Here is a 16,721-nt window from a genome sequence, read left to right on the forward strand (position 1 = left end):
CATGTTTCACTGGAGAATAGTTCTTCTGCCTGGTATTTTAAGAGATATAGATTGTCACCTAGGAGATAACAACTAAACGTACTAAGCAATAATATTACCTGAGCCGTACAAGTGAAGAAAAACAAAACAAAACTGGGAACTAACATACAAGGACTCATAAAAATAGTGATTTTGCTTTGGGTGTAATTTGTAAACTCAAAAGGATCTTTGCTAAATACTTTATATAAACCTTTGAAGGCATGGTAAGTTAAACTCTAAAGTTCTAAAACAGACAGTAAAAGACATTTCAGTTTCGTTAAAGATCTTATCACTGATTTTCATATCTTTAGGTGACAGAACTGTTCTTTGGAAAACTATAAAAGCAACTGCTTTCTCTTAGAAATCTCTTACAAACCAAAATGTAAATACAAGCTGCAAGGACTGAGACTGAGCCAGATTAGCTCCATCAGACAAGACCTGAAACCAAGGGGGAAAAGTGGCAGCTTTAAAATTAAAAGTGCTGGGAATGTTCTCTTAACCAGACCTTACAGATAGCAAAGCCTTAGTCATCTGAGCAAACAATGTAAATGTATTTCAGCTGTTCTTTGTAAACTAGTAAGTTTACATTGTAATAACCGATTAATGGTTAAGCTTTTAAGTGAAGCTATGAGATCTGTGGTTTTGCCTGTATATTTCTGTGTACACATTATACATATGAGATATCTCTACTTCTAAAATGTTTTATCAAAATTAGATTTATAAATAGCTATTTAATTTTAATTAAAAGCACTTACATTTAAAGACAGTGGCTAAAGTGACTTTCAGGTTCATGTGAACTGGGAAATATTCAATATTAAGTTGACATCTGGTATTAATGTTTATTTATCTAATTGATATAGATATGTCAAGAGTCATCAAAATTATGTAACTCCTTATTGTACCTAGATTTAATACATAAGACCTTACTATATCTGTTTTAAGAAAAATGACTTGATATGATGAAATCTGAAAGTAAATGTGAATGAGATAAAATCATTGGGATAAACTCTTTAAAATAATTATATTTTAGAAATGTCTACCTAAAATAATCTTTTTAGATATTTGATAACTGAGTTTGAGCAAGCTCCAGGAGTTGGTGATGGACAGGGAAGCCTGGCATGCCGAAGTCCTTGGGATCGCAAAGAGTTGGACACGACTGAGCAACTGAAATGACTGACTGACTGAAAGTCCCAGGACTGGTTTAATTTAAGTTACAAAAGTTTATTGAATAAAAGATACTGAGACATCAATTACTCAATTACAAAAACTAAAGGTATTTAGAAATATCAATAAAAATGTTGGTATCACATCGAGGTGTTCTCTATTGGAGAACAAAAGTTTTGAAAACTTATCACTGCTGTTTATGATAACCAGTCTATAAAATGCCAGTGTAAAAGACAATTCATTGCTTAATTCTTAGCTTTTACTAAAAACTAAGGTTTTAAGTGTTGAGGATTCTAATTTAAACATGTCAGTAAAGCTATAAGGAATAATACAGTAACATTTCAGTATATAGGAGGAAGTAAAATATGTTTTCAGTTCAAAAACATATGAGAAATGAGATTACATTTTCTGGAGGAAAAAAGTTAGCTGGTTGATCATACTTAGATGGGAAAATGAGAGACAGGATGAATACAGACAGTGATGAGAGATTATGCAAAGGAACCCTGAGGAGGAAAACATTTTCTACATAGCTAGGATGAACAACACTTAGATAGAAGCTACCTAAACGGGTCTGTTGAGGAAGCTGACGCGAGGCTGGGTCCGGTCTCTGCTCAGAGCGCTCCTGCTCGAGGGCAGACCGCGCGGGGTCTGCGCCCTTACGTCAGCCATGTTTGCGGTCACTGCTTTGTGACTTTGGTGAAGTGAGTAAGTGCTGTTTCAGTCACCTATGATCCTGCTGTGTTTTAAAACTTTTTAAAATATTTCTAACAAGCTTCCCAAATAGCAAAATCTAACTAAAGCTCCTTTAGTCTCCAGCTGACTCAGGGATGCTTCAAAAAAACATCTCTGAGACATCTCAGAGAGAAATACTAAATTAAGTTTATTTTTAATTCAAAAACATTGTCAAGTTATTGAAGGTAAACTTTAGGTTGTAATGTATAGATAAATGTCATTAATATAGATATTCCAAAATTTATCCCTAACATCTGATATGTCCTGATATAATGGTATCAGTCATAATTCTAGTTATTATCCTAAAAGGTTACATGTTACAGAAATATCCAAGTTTCCTGCTAATTACATTGTATTCAAATTTTTAACTATACTATTTTAAATTTGTCCTTCATAGACTATTATAATTTTACATTGCTTGTACAAAATAGAGATTTTCAAAAAGACTCATAAAAAGAACCTGTTTAAACAAATGTAAGTTTCTGATAGCCTTTAGGTAATGCCACTAAATTGGGTAACCAATGACACACTATAATAGAAAACCTGACTAATTCCTGCAGATCAATAGGAATTAAGTACATGAGACTAAATAAACCGATAAATATAATGTATAACTTTCATTTTAGGAAACACACTAACTTGAATCTGTTTTCCAGTAAACCTTTCTCTCTAATCCTGTCACAAGTTGATATATTAAGCCTTTGTAAACAAAGATGAAACATTTAACTTTTTCTCTCTACCTGATTCTGGCAAAATTTGGATTCTCCAGCTGGCTCTCCTATGGATTTGATGGTTTGTTGCAACTTGATTACAACTAGTGATACTAATCTTTGTTTTAATTTATTTTTCGTTTCCAAATTGTTTATGCCGGTGTCTCTACTACATTACATATATTCTGTCTATTTTATAAGATTGTTGTCTCTTAGCATGTATAACCAGGCTTCCAACAAATTAACAGTGACTTAAAACAATCAAATATTTAGTTCTGTATGTGATCTCTAATTATAATAGTGTGACTCTAGGTGTGGGAAAAGAAAAGAAGGGAACTATCTCCTGGATCACAATAAGCTAAAAGACAGAGGATCCAGAAAATCTTTTTTGTCTATCAATGGGTCTAATTCAGAAACTAATACCTGGAGTGATATATCAACGAAAACTTTCACCAGACCTGGGATGAGCCTCCCAGCACCGTGGGACCAAAATTGGTCATGAAGTGTCTCCCAAATATTGGTCAAATTTCAGACTAAGAGAAAGGACTGAAATGAAATATTTCCTGCTATGTCAGTACACAAGGATGTCACAGTCATCAGCCCTCCAGAGTACTCAGGAGGGAAAAGAACACCTGTGTGATATGGCAGGAATCAGGCTGCAGCCCCTTGCTACTGGGAGCCCTGAGGAACTGAGAAGGTGAAAACACAGACAATTGGCCTCAGAGAGCTGAGATGCACATGAAAGCAATGATTTCAGTGAGCCCAAACTCTTGCATCTTCCCATATATAGGAAAGCACTAAATTCCTTAACTTGAGATATCTGGTTTTCTTTAATTTACAAAAATACTTTGGATGTTCAGACTACCTGCCCTTTGTTGCAAACTGCTACATAACCTGACTCCTCCCCGCCGCCTTCTCGAAGAGTTCTCTTGACGCTACTTCAGATGCTACTTCCCGGACTTATGTCTTAAAAATTTCCACCAAATATAACACAGCTCTCAACTTTTAGGTTGTGACTATTTTTTAAGTTGACAAGGGTCAATTGATTTTCAAGGGGCTACCAAGTCAAGTCCTGGGCAAAGAAGAGTGTTTTCAGCCAAAGGTGCTGGGGCAACTGGAGAGTCACATGCAAAAGAATGAGGTTGACCCTCCCCCTTACACCATATACAAAATTAACTCAAAATGGATCATAGACACACATTGAAGAGCTAAAACTATGAAAGTCTTAGAAGAAAAGATGAGTGAATCTTTGCCTTTGCATTTGGCAGAAATCTTCTAAAATACAATATAGACACAAATGACAACAGGAAAAAAAAAAGACTTTCAAAATTAAAAAAAATTGCATTTTAAAGGATACCATGAAAAGTGAAAAGACTATCTTCAATGAGAGAAGATATTTACAAGTCATTTGTCTGGTAGGGCTTCCCAGGTGGCTCATTGGTAAAGAATCAGCCTGCCAACGCAGGAGACACAAGTTCAATCCTGGATCAGGAAGATTCCCTGGAGGAGGACATAGCAACTCACTCCAGTATTCTTGCCTGGCAAATCTCATGGACAGGGGAGTCTGAGGGTCTACAACCATAGGGTCGCAAAGAGTCAAACACAACCAAGCGACTGAACACGAGAACAAGCACATATATATCTGGTAAGTGACTGACATCTAGAATAGGTAAAGAACTCACACTCCATAATGTGTGTGTTCTCTGGACTAGCTCCCAGCAGGTGATCTAAAAAGTGCTTATGAACCACAACGGATTCAATGACACTCTGCCACATCTATTCTAGTCTCAAAATAACTTTACCATGAAAAACTAACTTTCTTGTTTTTGTTATAAACAAGTGGACTAGAACATTTCATTTAAGTCATAAAGAAGTAGATCGACTTCATTTAAGTCAAAAGCAAGCGGAATTGAAATCAGATCAAACCAATACACAACAGACATTCCGTGTGGGAGGCAGTGTGAAGTTAGGGGTGCTGGGGAAGACCCCGTGCCTGGGACCCTGGAGGTTCAAAGTGAACGTGGAACCACCGTGGGGAGGAGCAGAGAGGGGCTGTCCCTAGAGAGGCGGGGTGATGCCCTCGCCTTCGGACATGTCCCAGACTTGATCACAGACCTCCTGGAAGGGCGGTGGGAGTAACGGAACAGTCGGAGAATAAATGGCCTGCTGCCATGTGTTTTATTTACCTCATCTCTTTATTTAGCTGCCCTTATAAGGAATGCCATCCAAGAAGGACTGACTTGTGGCAGCTGGTCAGGTGGCCAGGGAAGACTCGCTTTCGGACCCGCAGGAGAGGATGGTAGAGAGAAGAGAGTGGCGGGGCCCGAGCGCCGGGAACCTCGGCCCCCTCAGGACCGAGAAGTCGCCCGTGGCTCCTCGGCCGGCACCCCCGGCACTTCCTTACAGAGACTCACTCACCGGCCGGGCGGGCCTCCCGGGGGCGCCGTCCCGCAAGCGCGGCACCTCCGCCGGGGCCCCTCTTCTGCGCCCGCCCGGGGATCCCCGCTCCAGCGACGCTGCTCCGAACGCCGCCGGGGCCGCTGGGCGTCTGGCCGAGATTCGAAAGAGCGAGTGAAACAGAAAACCCCAGGAGAGTTTCGGAACTTCTCTTGTGGTTGCGAACTGTACAGTTTCAACCTGCGCGAGAGCGACCTTGGCTGGACCCTGCAGGCGAGAAGCGCGCCCCGCCGATCGCAGGAGCCGGGTGCGGAGGAGGAGTGAGCGGTGAGTACGAACCCAGGGCGGCTCCCCCAAATGTTCTGTCTTCTCCCGCCACCCCGAAGCCAACACCCGGGAGCCCGCGGGGTTGAGCCACCTGCGCGGCTGACATCCTGCGGGAGACGCGTAGCGCAGGGGAGGGGGCTGGGAAAGGCGGGAGGGGCCGCTGCTAGTTGACTCGGGAAAATCCGTCCACGTTTGGCGGTGAGCTTCCTCCTCCAGAGCCCTAGGAGGACTTTGCAACTTGCCCATGAGCAAACGGTAATAAATTCACGGCTGTTCTGGAGCTCGCCTCCAACAGGACGATTGGACTCTTGCACACCCTCCTCCGATATGGCAGACCTGGGGGGGTCGGCCGCTGCTGGTTTGATTAACAGAAGGGAATGACAAGCCACTCCAGTATTCTTGCCTGGAGAATCCCATGGACAGAGGACCCTGGCGGGCTCTACAGTCCAGGGGGTCGCAGAGTCGGACACGACTGAGTGACTAACATGGAGTGAATCGTAATCATTACAGAGAAAGGTTAGGATGGAAAGTGGATGTAGGAGAAAAGAAGGGATAACTGAGCAGGTGATGGCAGCGGCGGTGGGGCGGGGGGTGAGGAGGAAGTGAGTTCACATAAAGATCTGAGGAGCAAGTGGCTCCTGGAGTGAGCAGAAGAGCCAACAAAACGTGGGCTTTTCTTGCTCACACCAGAAAAGGGCTTTTTTGGAGGGAGGATAGTTGTTCAAAGTGAATTTGGCTTTGTAATGTCATGACTATGTTTTTTTTTTAATGAGTAATTACATTTGAAACTTAAGAAATACTTCCTGGGCCTGAGTGTTGTTTTCTTGTTTTTCAGCAGGGCTTCCTCAGTCTAGGACTGAAGGCTTTGGGCGGGGTCAGGAGGCAGAGGTATAGACACACCCCAGGCTACGTTTTCTGGTCATGCTCCTAAAACTGCAGGGAGGAAAGTCACTGGCTCACACCACAGGTCATCTTTTGCTGATACTGCTGCTGACAGAAGCTGGGAAGACTCTGGGCAGTGAGTGTCCTGGATCTGGGGCTCTGCTGGGGGAGTGGAGGAAGAGAGAAAATGGGGAGGGAAGGGGCTCCACCCTGGTGGGCGCCTGTCCACCTGCTCTTAGGATGGTGAGGGTGTGGTTTAGCTGGACTGGCTGCCCAGGAGGTGACACCCTGCCTTCCGGGACCCCGCCCAAGGCAGCGTGCTGGGCCTGTGCTCCTGGAGCCGCTTTCCCTCTCCTGGCCAGTCCCACCTCCTACTCCAGTAAAACTTTCCTGATGCCTAGGGACCCATCGAGAATGTGGCATGTGTCCTGTGGCTTCTTTGTTCCCATTCTGTTGAAAGTCTTGTCTGTTCAGATAGATTTTAAGTCTCTAGAAAGCAGACAGTCTTCTCTTTTGTTACCTCACAAGCTGGCGTGTGCCTGTTTAGTCACTTAGCTGTGTCTGACTCTTTGACACCCTACACCGGACCGTAGTCTGCCAGGCTCCTCTGTCCATTCTCCAGGCAAGAATACTGGAGTGGATTGCCATTTCCTTCTCCAGGGGTTTGAACCTGGGTCTCCTGCATTGCGGGCAGATTCTTTACTGCCTGAGCCACCATATATCAGAGAAATCTTCCTACTACTAGTACATGGACAGAAAAGATCCACGGTGGCATCAAAGTGTTTAACTAAAGCTCAGACAGTTAAAGGTGAGACAGGACTGAGGATGCAGCAGAGGAGGGGGTCTAGGATAGAGACCCCTCCCTCTGCAACCAGGCCCTGGAGGGGAATCTCCCAGACACACCTGTGGTTTTCTCTCACAGATGCCCACTCTCTGTGCCTTGACCTCACTGTAAAATCTCAGTCCAGACCGGGCCAGCCCTGGTGTCAAGTCCAGGGCTCCGTGGACACAAAGCCTTTCCTCCAGTTTGACAGTGACAGGAACAAGGTCAGACCTTTGGGTTTCCTGGGGGAGGAGGTAAACGACACCAAAGCGTGGACTGAACTGAGCCAGACACTGGGAGAAGCAGGAAGAGAGCTCAGGATGGTCCTGCCTGTCATCAAACTGGACAAAAAGGAGATGAGGGGTAAGTATGGGAGGGGGTGGGGAGCTGGAGACAGCAAGAGAGGGGTAGGGGCGGAGTGCGTGCAGGGAGGTCCTTCCTGTGAAAAGACTGAATGTGATCCAGCCTTAGAGACCCGGTGGACCTGATGGGTAAGAGGGGGAGGTCATGGTCGGAAGATCATGGCCCCTAGATGTGCAGACACACTTAACTGACTGGGAGGATGGCGTGTGGACAGTCCAGAAAGATTCACTGTGTGTGGTCCTCCCTCCCTGCAGGTCAGGCTATGCTGTCAGTGTGAAGCTGAGCAATGCTCTGGTGCATCCTTGCTCTTCAGCCGCGATGGATGGATAGCTCTCCTCCTTGACACCATGAGCATAACCTGGACAGTCTTCGATCCTGGAGCCACAGGCCTCAAGGAGGAGTGGGAGAATAACCAGGAACTGGCAGAGTATTTCAGGAAGATCTCAACGGGAGACTGCAGTTATTGGCTTAGGGAATTCCTGGAACACTGGGAGAACATGCTGCTCCCAGAGCCCATAGGTAACTGAGTAGGGTGTGGGGGAGGTGGTAGCTCTCTTCAAAGGTCTAGTGCCTTCATGTGTGGATATGAGCACGTATGTTTGTGCAACTGAAAATATGATGGATGGAGAGAGTGACTGATCTCTTGGTGGACTTCCTGTCTGGAGAGTCAGTGATGGGCATAGCACAGAACTTGCCAGCATCCTCCTTTCCCAGCCCACCTCCCTCAGCACAGGAGCCCCCTTCCTCATTAACCAATGACCCAGACCCCCGGCACTGCTCAATGGTCCCCGAACTATATATGCATTATGTTTCCAGGCCTTCTCTCCCCACTGATGTACTGATCCTTTAACCAACTCTAATGTCACTTAATGAAGCCCTTATCCCTTCCCAGACAGAATTAAATACCCCCAATGTGTACTCCACAAAAAGGACTCCTCATAATAAACATGTCCACCTGAAAGATGGACATTTGCTGTCCCAGTGACTCAGACAGTAAAGAATCTGCCTGTAAGGCAGGAGACACACGTTCTATCCTTGGGTTGGGAAGATCCCCTGGAGTATGAAATGGCAACCCACTCCAGTGTTCTTGTCTGGAGAATCCCATAGACAGAGGAGCCTGGTGGGCTACAGTCCATGAGCTTGCAAAGGGTTCGGAATTGACTGAACGACTAACACAACTCAGGAGAGATATTAGCTCCACGAAGACAGAGCACAAGCCCATTCATCTTTCCACACCCGGACCTGCAGAGTGGCTTCACATGAGTCAGTAACTATATGGGGAACGTGTGCTGTCTAAGGACAGCAGGTGCTGAGGAAGGTGTATTCTTATATTTGACAAGGCTTTTGCTTTTTCACTTTAGAACCACTAATAATGGCCCCAGATATCAGCCAGTCTGCATCCATCCGTTTGGTCACTTGCATTATCCTATTGATCATCACCCAGTTAGTTCTAGTTGGTTCATCGTCATGAATCTTATGAAGAAATCAGGGACCACAGCAGGTGAGAAACTGGCTGGCCTCTGGCTCCTAGGCAGGTTTGTTCTGGTCAGGACTTGGGAGAGGTGAGCCTTGGGTCTCACCAAGCCCCTGTCCACTGGACCCATCTTTACCTAGATGATGTTCTCTCTTGGTCTTGGGCCCCCACACTTCCCTGTAGGGTTGGGAGCACTCTGTTGTTGGAGTAGAAGAGGCTGGTGTGGGCAGCAGGACAGTGCAGTGGGAATGGGGATGAAGACAAGTGTCTTCTCCTTTGAGGGCACCAGGTACAAGATGTAGACATGGTGAGGTGGGGTGTTGTCCTGAGATCTTACTCAGGCTTTCCCAGCCCTTTGATGAAAAAAACCTTTTGTTCTCTGATGATAGCATTATCTAGTTTAACATTTTCCCCAGTGTTCTAACAGCTATTCCATCATCTGGATGTTTCTCCCTGGACTATGAGAAGGTACAATGTTAAACCAACTCTGGGTGGCAAAAACTGACCCTTGATGACAATCTGGCTGTTGATCTAATACACGACCTTCTGCTCAGAGTGGGGTTTAACAAGAAGCTAAAGAAGCTCATGCTTAAGAATTCCTTCACTTTCCATGACTGTTGATGGGCCCTTAAGATGTATTGACTTGGTCATTTTGAGGATTTGCGAAAAGTCAAATATTTGCTCAAAATCAGTTAAGACTTCGAGTTCTATTCTTTCCATCAGACTTCCCTTCATGTGGGGTGGAATCAGGGTGGGGGGCGGGGGTTGGCATTTTAAAAATTCTCTTAAGAGGGTAATGCATTAGGGATAACATTATGTGATTTAATGAGATATAATTTATGTGTTCACACTCACTTTCATGTATAGTTAAGTTACCACATGGTTTTATGGGCTGATTGTGTTCTTCTTAATTCATGTGATAAAATCCTCACTTCCAGGAAGTCTTGTTGAAACCACTCAGTCGGTGGTGTGTGGTTACAGTCTGTGTTGTGATACAGTAGGAAGTATACATTTGGTCGGAGTCCTGGTTCCTGGAGCAGACTTTCTAAAACCCACATTTTGGTGTCATATTTCCTGTTCTGAGTATAGAACAATAGCTTTTCTTTAGAGACCTAGCAGACTAATACATACGCAGAAACCATAGTCAAGTGCTAACTGCTTAGATGTACACAAAAGTATGAGTGTACCAGTTAAATTATCATGTAGATTAATATATGTATTAACATACTGACATGTTAATGCGTAAAAATGTATCCAGGACAAAAGAAAGGATAAACTGTGATATAGCCATAAGTGGAACACTATAACCCAATAAACAAAGAATAAATTACCACAGTAAAACCATAGAAGCCTCATAAAAAGGATTTGAGAGGCAAGTGCTGGACACAAAAGAATATGTACGCTGAGGTACTCCTTTTTGTTGTGTTCCATTATTGTGAAGTTTAACTGAATTATTTTTTTAAGATGTATTTATTTCTGGCTGTGCTGGGTCCTCATTGCTGTGTGTTGGCTTTCTCTAGTTACTGCTCTCTAGTTACGGTGCAAGAGCAGCTCCCTGTGATGGCTTTTCTGGTGGCAGAGCACAGGCTCCAGGCTGCGGGCTTCAGGAGTTGGGCACACAGGCTCAGTAGATGCTTCCCCAGGCTACAGAGCACAGCCTCAGTACTCGTGGCCCATGAGCTTAGTTGTTTTGCAGCATGTGGGATCTTCCCGGACAGGGACTGAACTCATGTCTCCTGCATTGGCAGGCAGATTCATCACCAAGGAGCCACCAGGGAAGCCCCTTACTGAGTTATTAAAAAGACATTCTGAGCTCGATTCTAAATCTCAGTAATTTATGGATGAAGATTAGATGTTCCATGACTCACAACCAGGAAATTATGCATGCTGGAAAAGATATTATTTAAAGGACTATCCACCACCTAGATGGACCCTTATCAGGTGCTCTAAACTAGTTCATGCACAGCAAAACTGAAGAGAATTAACTCTTGGATTAATATTTCCCACTTAGAGTGACTACAGTGAACTTGCTAACAGAGACGACTCCTGACCTCAGAAACACCTAAAACAATGCTTAAAACAAGGGGATGTTTGAGCTCATACATTCATACCAGGATGAGAAGAAAAGATCGGAAAAAAAATTTTTTTTTTTTTAGATCGGAAAAAATTTTAACCTTTCAGTTTTCATTAATGTCTGGACAAACTTGAAGTTTTCTCCTGTCAGGACTATATTCAGTGATGCAGAGAATTCAATTCTACATTGTACCTTTTTTGCCCAATGAGAATCACATGAATGTTTATTGAAAGTACTTTATTTTAGGGGCTCAAATGTGTTGAAGTCCTTACCATTAGGTGAAGGAGACCTCACCTGGAAATAGGGTGTGTGCAGATGTAATCCAACCAAGGTGAGGCCAGGGTGGATTAGGGTGGGCTCTAATCCAGTGACTGGTGCCTTTACCAGGAGAGAGAAATGTGGACACGGATAGAAGAGATGGATACAGGAAGACAAGACCCACGGGAAGAGTGTCATGGAAGGGCAGAAATAGACACGAGCTCCGCAACGCCAAGGGTTTCCGGGAACCACAGAGCTGTGCACGGTACCTCGGTCGTGTCCGCCTCTTTGCGGCCCCATGGACTGCAGCCCACCAGGCTCCTCTGTCCATGGCATTCTCCAGGCAAGAATACTGGGGTGTGTCAGCATTTCCTTCTCCATGCAACCACCAGTAGTCAGGAAGAGACAAGATGGAGCTTCCCTTAGAGCCTTCAGAGAGGGCCCTACTGACACCTTGATTTCAGACTTCTAACCCTTACAACCTTGAAAGAATAAATTTTGGTTGTTTCAAGCCATAGCGTTTGTGGTAATTCTTTATGACGACTTCACTGTCCCAGCCAAGCCTGCGGGGGCTTAGGCTGCATTCCCAGCGCAAAGGGAACTGGTGAGCAAGAAGGAAGGCAGGAGAGCAGTTTTAGAAAAGAGCCAAGAAACAGACCCAGGGACATCTACAACATGACACCTAGTGGACGAGGTAGGAAATACCAGCGATGCAATACATGACACTGATGCAATATATGACAATGGAAGAAGTGGCTAATCCTGTAACTATAAAGGATTTCTATTTAGCACAATACACAAATGTTCATTTTAGGTTGATTAATGCATGAAGGTGACTGTTCGTGGGGGCTCGGGTCTGTATGCCAGTAGGAGCATGTTTGGTGAGTAGTTTTAGATATGGGGCTGGAGCATTAAAAAGGAGAAGGCACCTTTCCAGGTAGGACCCAGACAGAGACCTAAAATTCCTGGCTCAGCCCTGGGGCGGAGTCCTGGCATCCAGCCCCTTTCCAGAACCACCCGAGCTGTGTGTGGCTTTGGGGCAGCTGGAAGGCCCAGTATCTTGGGGAGAACTGGTCAGCGTGACTGTGTGTGTGTGAGAGAGAGACAGACAGAGAGAGAGTGTGTGCGTGAGAGGAGGAGGGCAGAAGAGAGGAGTGACTGTGTTAGCTGCTCAGTCATGTCTGACTCTTTGCGACCCTGTGCACTGTGGCCCTCCCGGCTCCTCCGTCCATGGGATTCTCCACAAAGGAATACTGGAGTGGGCTGCCATTTCCCACTTAGGTTGTGTGGGGCAGTGACGCTAATTTGTGATAGGAAGGCGAATGTGAAGAGAGTGAGGGAATGCTGGGAAGAGTGTGTTTGATGTGTGGGGAGCAGCCACAACTAGTGTGTGAGAATGTTGGGAACCTTGGTGTGTGTGTGTGTGTGTGTGTGTGTGACTGTGGACAGGTGAGCCTGGGACAGAAGGGGAGTGGACAGTATGCATAAGCAGAGGGCCCGGGAGGGGATCCCCTGGGGGACCCAGAGAGGAGGAAGAGAGTGAAGGGAAATGGCCATGAGGGGAAAGTTTCTGGATGGCAGCGGAAGTAGATGGGAGCCTTCTGTGTGGAATTTGTGTGAAGCAGTGTGTACAGACAGTGTGAGGAAGCCAGGGTCCCTGTGGGAGGGGAACGCGGTGTGACTTGGCAGAGAGTGGAGAGCCAGTGGGGCAGGCAAGCAGGCACTTGTGTGTGAAAGAAAGTGTGTGGGGGTGGGGGTGGGGTGTGCACAGAGGGAAGCGGGTGTGAGGAGACCTGCATGGACAGTTTCAGGACGGGTGACGTGCGCAAGGGTGGAAGGATATGAGTGAGAAGCGTGAAGCCTATGTGGGGAGCACGTGCATGTAAGGGGGGCTGTGTGGGAGGCTGGAGAGTCAGGAAGGCTGTGGGTGATGGAGGGGGCTTGTGTGTGTAACTGGGGGCTGAAGTGTGGGAAGACAGGTGTGCATGGAGAGCGTGGGGTGAGCAGTGTGTCAGGACTGGTGCTGAAGAGGCCTCAGTGGTGACCGGCTCTCCAGCTTCTCCCTTCTCTGGGCCTGGACCCTCTGGCCTGCACAGCATCACCCCAAGGTCCCAAGGGAACCAAACATTGGCAGGGACAGGGAAGAAGCTGTTACCCCCTGACAATTTACTTTGTCTTTTTCTAGCTTGGAAACATCACACAAAGATATCTGCCTTGTGACAGGTGTCAACGGGGTCACCTGCCTTCACCAGCTGATGCCTCCCCCAGGCCCAGGGGCTGAACTGCGTTCCCTCCCTCAGCGTCTCGTCAGCCTGCGGCTTCCCTGATAGCTCAGTTGGTAAAGAATCCACCTTTAATGCAGGAGGCCCTGGTTCGACTCCTGGGTCAGGAAGATCCCCTGGAGAAGGGAAAGGCTGCTGCTGCTACTGCTAAGTCACTTCAGCCATTTCCGACTCCGTGTGATCCCTTAGACAGCAGCCCACCATAGACGGCAGCCCACCATAGACGGCAGCCCACCATAGTCGGCAGGCTCCCCCATCCCTGGGATTCTCCAGGCAAGAACACTGGAGTGGGTTGCCATTTCCTTCTCCAATGTGTGAAAGGGAAAAGTGAAAATGAAGTTGCTCAGTTGTGTCCGACTCTTAGTGACCCCATGGACCGCAGCCTACCAGGCTCCTCCATCCATAGGATTTTCCAGGCAAGAGTACTGGAGTGGGGTGCCATTGAGGGAAAGGCTACCCACTCCAGTATTCTTGGGCTTCCCTGGTGGCTCAGCTGGTAAAGAATCCACCTGCAATGTGGGAGACCTGGATTTGATTCCTCGATTGGGATGATCCCCTGGAGAAGGGAAAGGCTACCCAGTCCAGTATTCTGGCCTGGAGAATTCCATGGACTGTATAGTTGGACACGACTGAGTGACTTTCGCTTTGGAGCCTCTGAGGACTAGGATTCCCTTCAATTCCCTCCTGCCTACTAAACTCAGGGGGAGGGACGCCTGTGGGGGGCACAACCGGTTGGGGAGGGGACCCAACACTCTCCACCATGCCCCTCCCACCTCTCCAGGCCCAGACCCCTCACTGTCCCCCAACTCCTTCCTCCCACCTTGCCCTTCTCCGCACCTTCTGTCATTTCTTACCGCTCATCGCCGGTGTTCCCAGGTCTGTCCAGAAGCTCAGGTGGGAAACTGAGGGCCAAAGAATTGATGCTTTTGAACTGTGGTGTTGGAGAAGAGTCTTGAGAGTCCCTTGGACTGCAAGGAGGTCAAACCAGTCAATCCTAAAAGAAATTAGTCCTGATTATACTTTGGAAGGAATGATACTGAGGCTGAAGTTTCAATACTTTGACCACCTGATGTGAAGAACTGACTCATTGGAAAAGACTCTGATGCTGGGAAAGATTGAAGGTAGGAGGAGAAGGGGACTACAGAGGATGAGACCATTAAAAAGCATCACCAACTCAATGGACATGAGTTTGACGAAGCTCCAGGAGTTGGGGATGGAAAGGGAAGCCTGGCGTGCTGCAGTCCACAAGGTCACAAAGAGTCGGACATGACTGAGAGACTGAACTGAACTGAACGGAACATATCAATCACTTCCCACACACCCATCTTCCGATACCATCACATTCAGGGCCAAGGTTGCAACAGACAAATTTTGCAGGGCACATGAGGACTGAGTCAGCACTCCCCATGCCAGCTAGCACCTGAGTTCTCTCACAGACACTTAACTCGGCTACAACTTCATTGTCACTCCAGCCCTGATGTGAGGTGGAGGCTCCACGGGGGCATTGGAGAAATAGACTTTCCTTCATTACGACAGTAAGAGGCCCAAACCCTTGCTTCTCTTGGAGGAGAACTAATGCCTTGAAGGCCTTCTCAGAACAGACCCAGACCCTGGGGGAGACATGGGGCAAGGACTCAGAACCTGAGGTCATTCAGCTGGAGAATTGTGGGCCCAGGGTCAGAGGTGGGAACCAGGGCCTGGACACTCTCAGGGGAAGGAGAATGTGTGTGTGTTTAGGAGCTGAGTCGTGTTCAACTCTTTGCAACCCCATGGACTGTGACCCACCGGGCTTCTCTGTCCATGGGATTCTGCAGGCAGGAATACTGGAGTGGGTTGCCATGCCCTCCTCCAGGGGAGCTTCCCAACACAGGGATTGAACCCAGGTCTCCCGCATTGCAGGCAGATTCTTTACAGTCTGAGCTATTGAGACGCCATAAAAGCAACTTAAATGACAATCGACAAATGAATGGATAAAGATGTGGCGAGGGCTTTCCAGTGGGCCAGTGATAGGAATTGGCCTGCCAGTGCAGGGGACACAGGTTTGACCCTGGTCAGGGAAGGTCCCACGTGCCCTGGGACGACTGGACCCTGAGCTGTGGGAGGCCAGGTGAACAGAGCCGGGGCTTTGGGGCAGAAGCCTCTGTAGCGAGGCCTGTGCGCACCAACCCTGCTCTGTCCCCTAAGTCTGTCCTTGTGGCCCAGCAGGTTCCCTGGATCCTGGGGCTGAGACGGGTTAGCTTTACTCCTCATTCTCTGACATTTGTTCTCCTTCCCCCTTCAAGGAACCTCACACTGGTCAGAATGGCCATACTGAAAAGTCTCTGACTTTGAGGATGCTCCGGGACTTAGTGATGGACAGGGAAGCCTGGCTTCCAGTCCATGGGGTCACAAAATTCAGACATGACTGAGCAACTGAACTGAACTGAACTGAACAAACAATAAATGCTGGAGAGACTGTGGAGAAAAGGGAACCCTCCCACACTGTTGGTGGGAATGTAAATTGATACACACACAATGGAGAAAGGTATGGAGATTCCTTTCAAAACTAAAAACAGGGCTACCATGTGGTGGTGATTCAGTTACTAAGTCCTGTCCAACTTTTTGCCACCCAAGGGACTGTTGCTCACCAGACTCCGTCCATGGAGTTCTCCAGGCAAGAATACTGAAGTGGGTTGCCATTTCCTTCTCCAGGGGATCTTCCTGACCCAGGGATTAAACCCAGGTCTCCTGCATTGCAGGCAGGTTCAGAGCTACCATATGATACAGCAATCCCACTCCTGGGCATATATCCAGAGGTGACAGGTGATGGAGAGAGAGAAACTGAGAGGTTAGGATTGACACATACTCACTACTATACTTAAAATAGATAACCAACAAAGACTTATTTCTGTGGCATAGGAAAGTCTGCTCAATATTCTGTAATAGCATAAATGGGAAAAGAATTTGTAAAAAAACTAGTCACATGTATGTGTGTAATTGAATCACTTTGCTGTACACCTGAAACTAACACACACTGTTCATCAACCATATACTCCAGTACACAATAAAAATTTTAATTAATTAAAAATAATAAATATTGATATTAAGTATCTTCTCACGTGTCATTGGGCCATGTGTAAGTCTTCTTTGGAGAAATGTCTATTTAGATCTTCTGCCCATTCTTTGATTGGGTTCCCTGTCTTTATTATTGAGTTATAAGAGCTTTTCATATATTTGG

The 16,721-nt window shown here is 46.5% G+C and overlaps 1 protein-coding gene and 1 pseudogene across 1 annotated transcript in view; one reads left to right on the forward strand and one right to left on the reverse strand.

The window, feature by feature from the left end:
• LOC122433862 overlaps positions 1-16,721 on the forward strand; it is a 98,228-nt pseudogene that overhangs the window by 60,663 nt on the left and 20,844 nt on the right.
• Positions 1-16,721, reverse strand: part of LOC122433870 (UL16-binding protein 1-like) — a 154,008-nt gene that overhangs the window by 18,146 nt on the left and 119,141 nt on the right. The gene's annotated exons all lie outside the window — the stretch shown is intronic.

This window comes from Cervus canadensis, chromosome 33 (assembly GCF_019320065.1).
Source record: "Cervus canadensis isolate Bull #8, Minnesota chromosome 33, ASM1932006v1, whole genome shotgun sequence".
Taxonomy (NCBI): domain Eukaryota; kingdom Metazoa; phylum Chordata; class Mammalia; order Artiodactyla; family Cervidae; genus Cervus; species Cervus canadensis.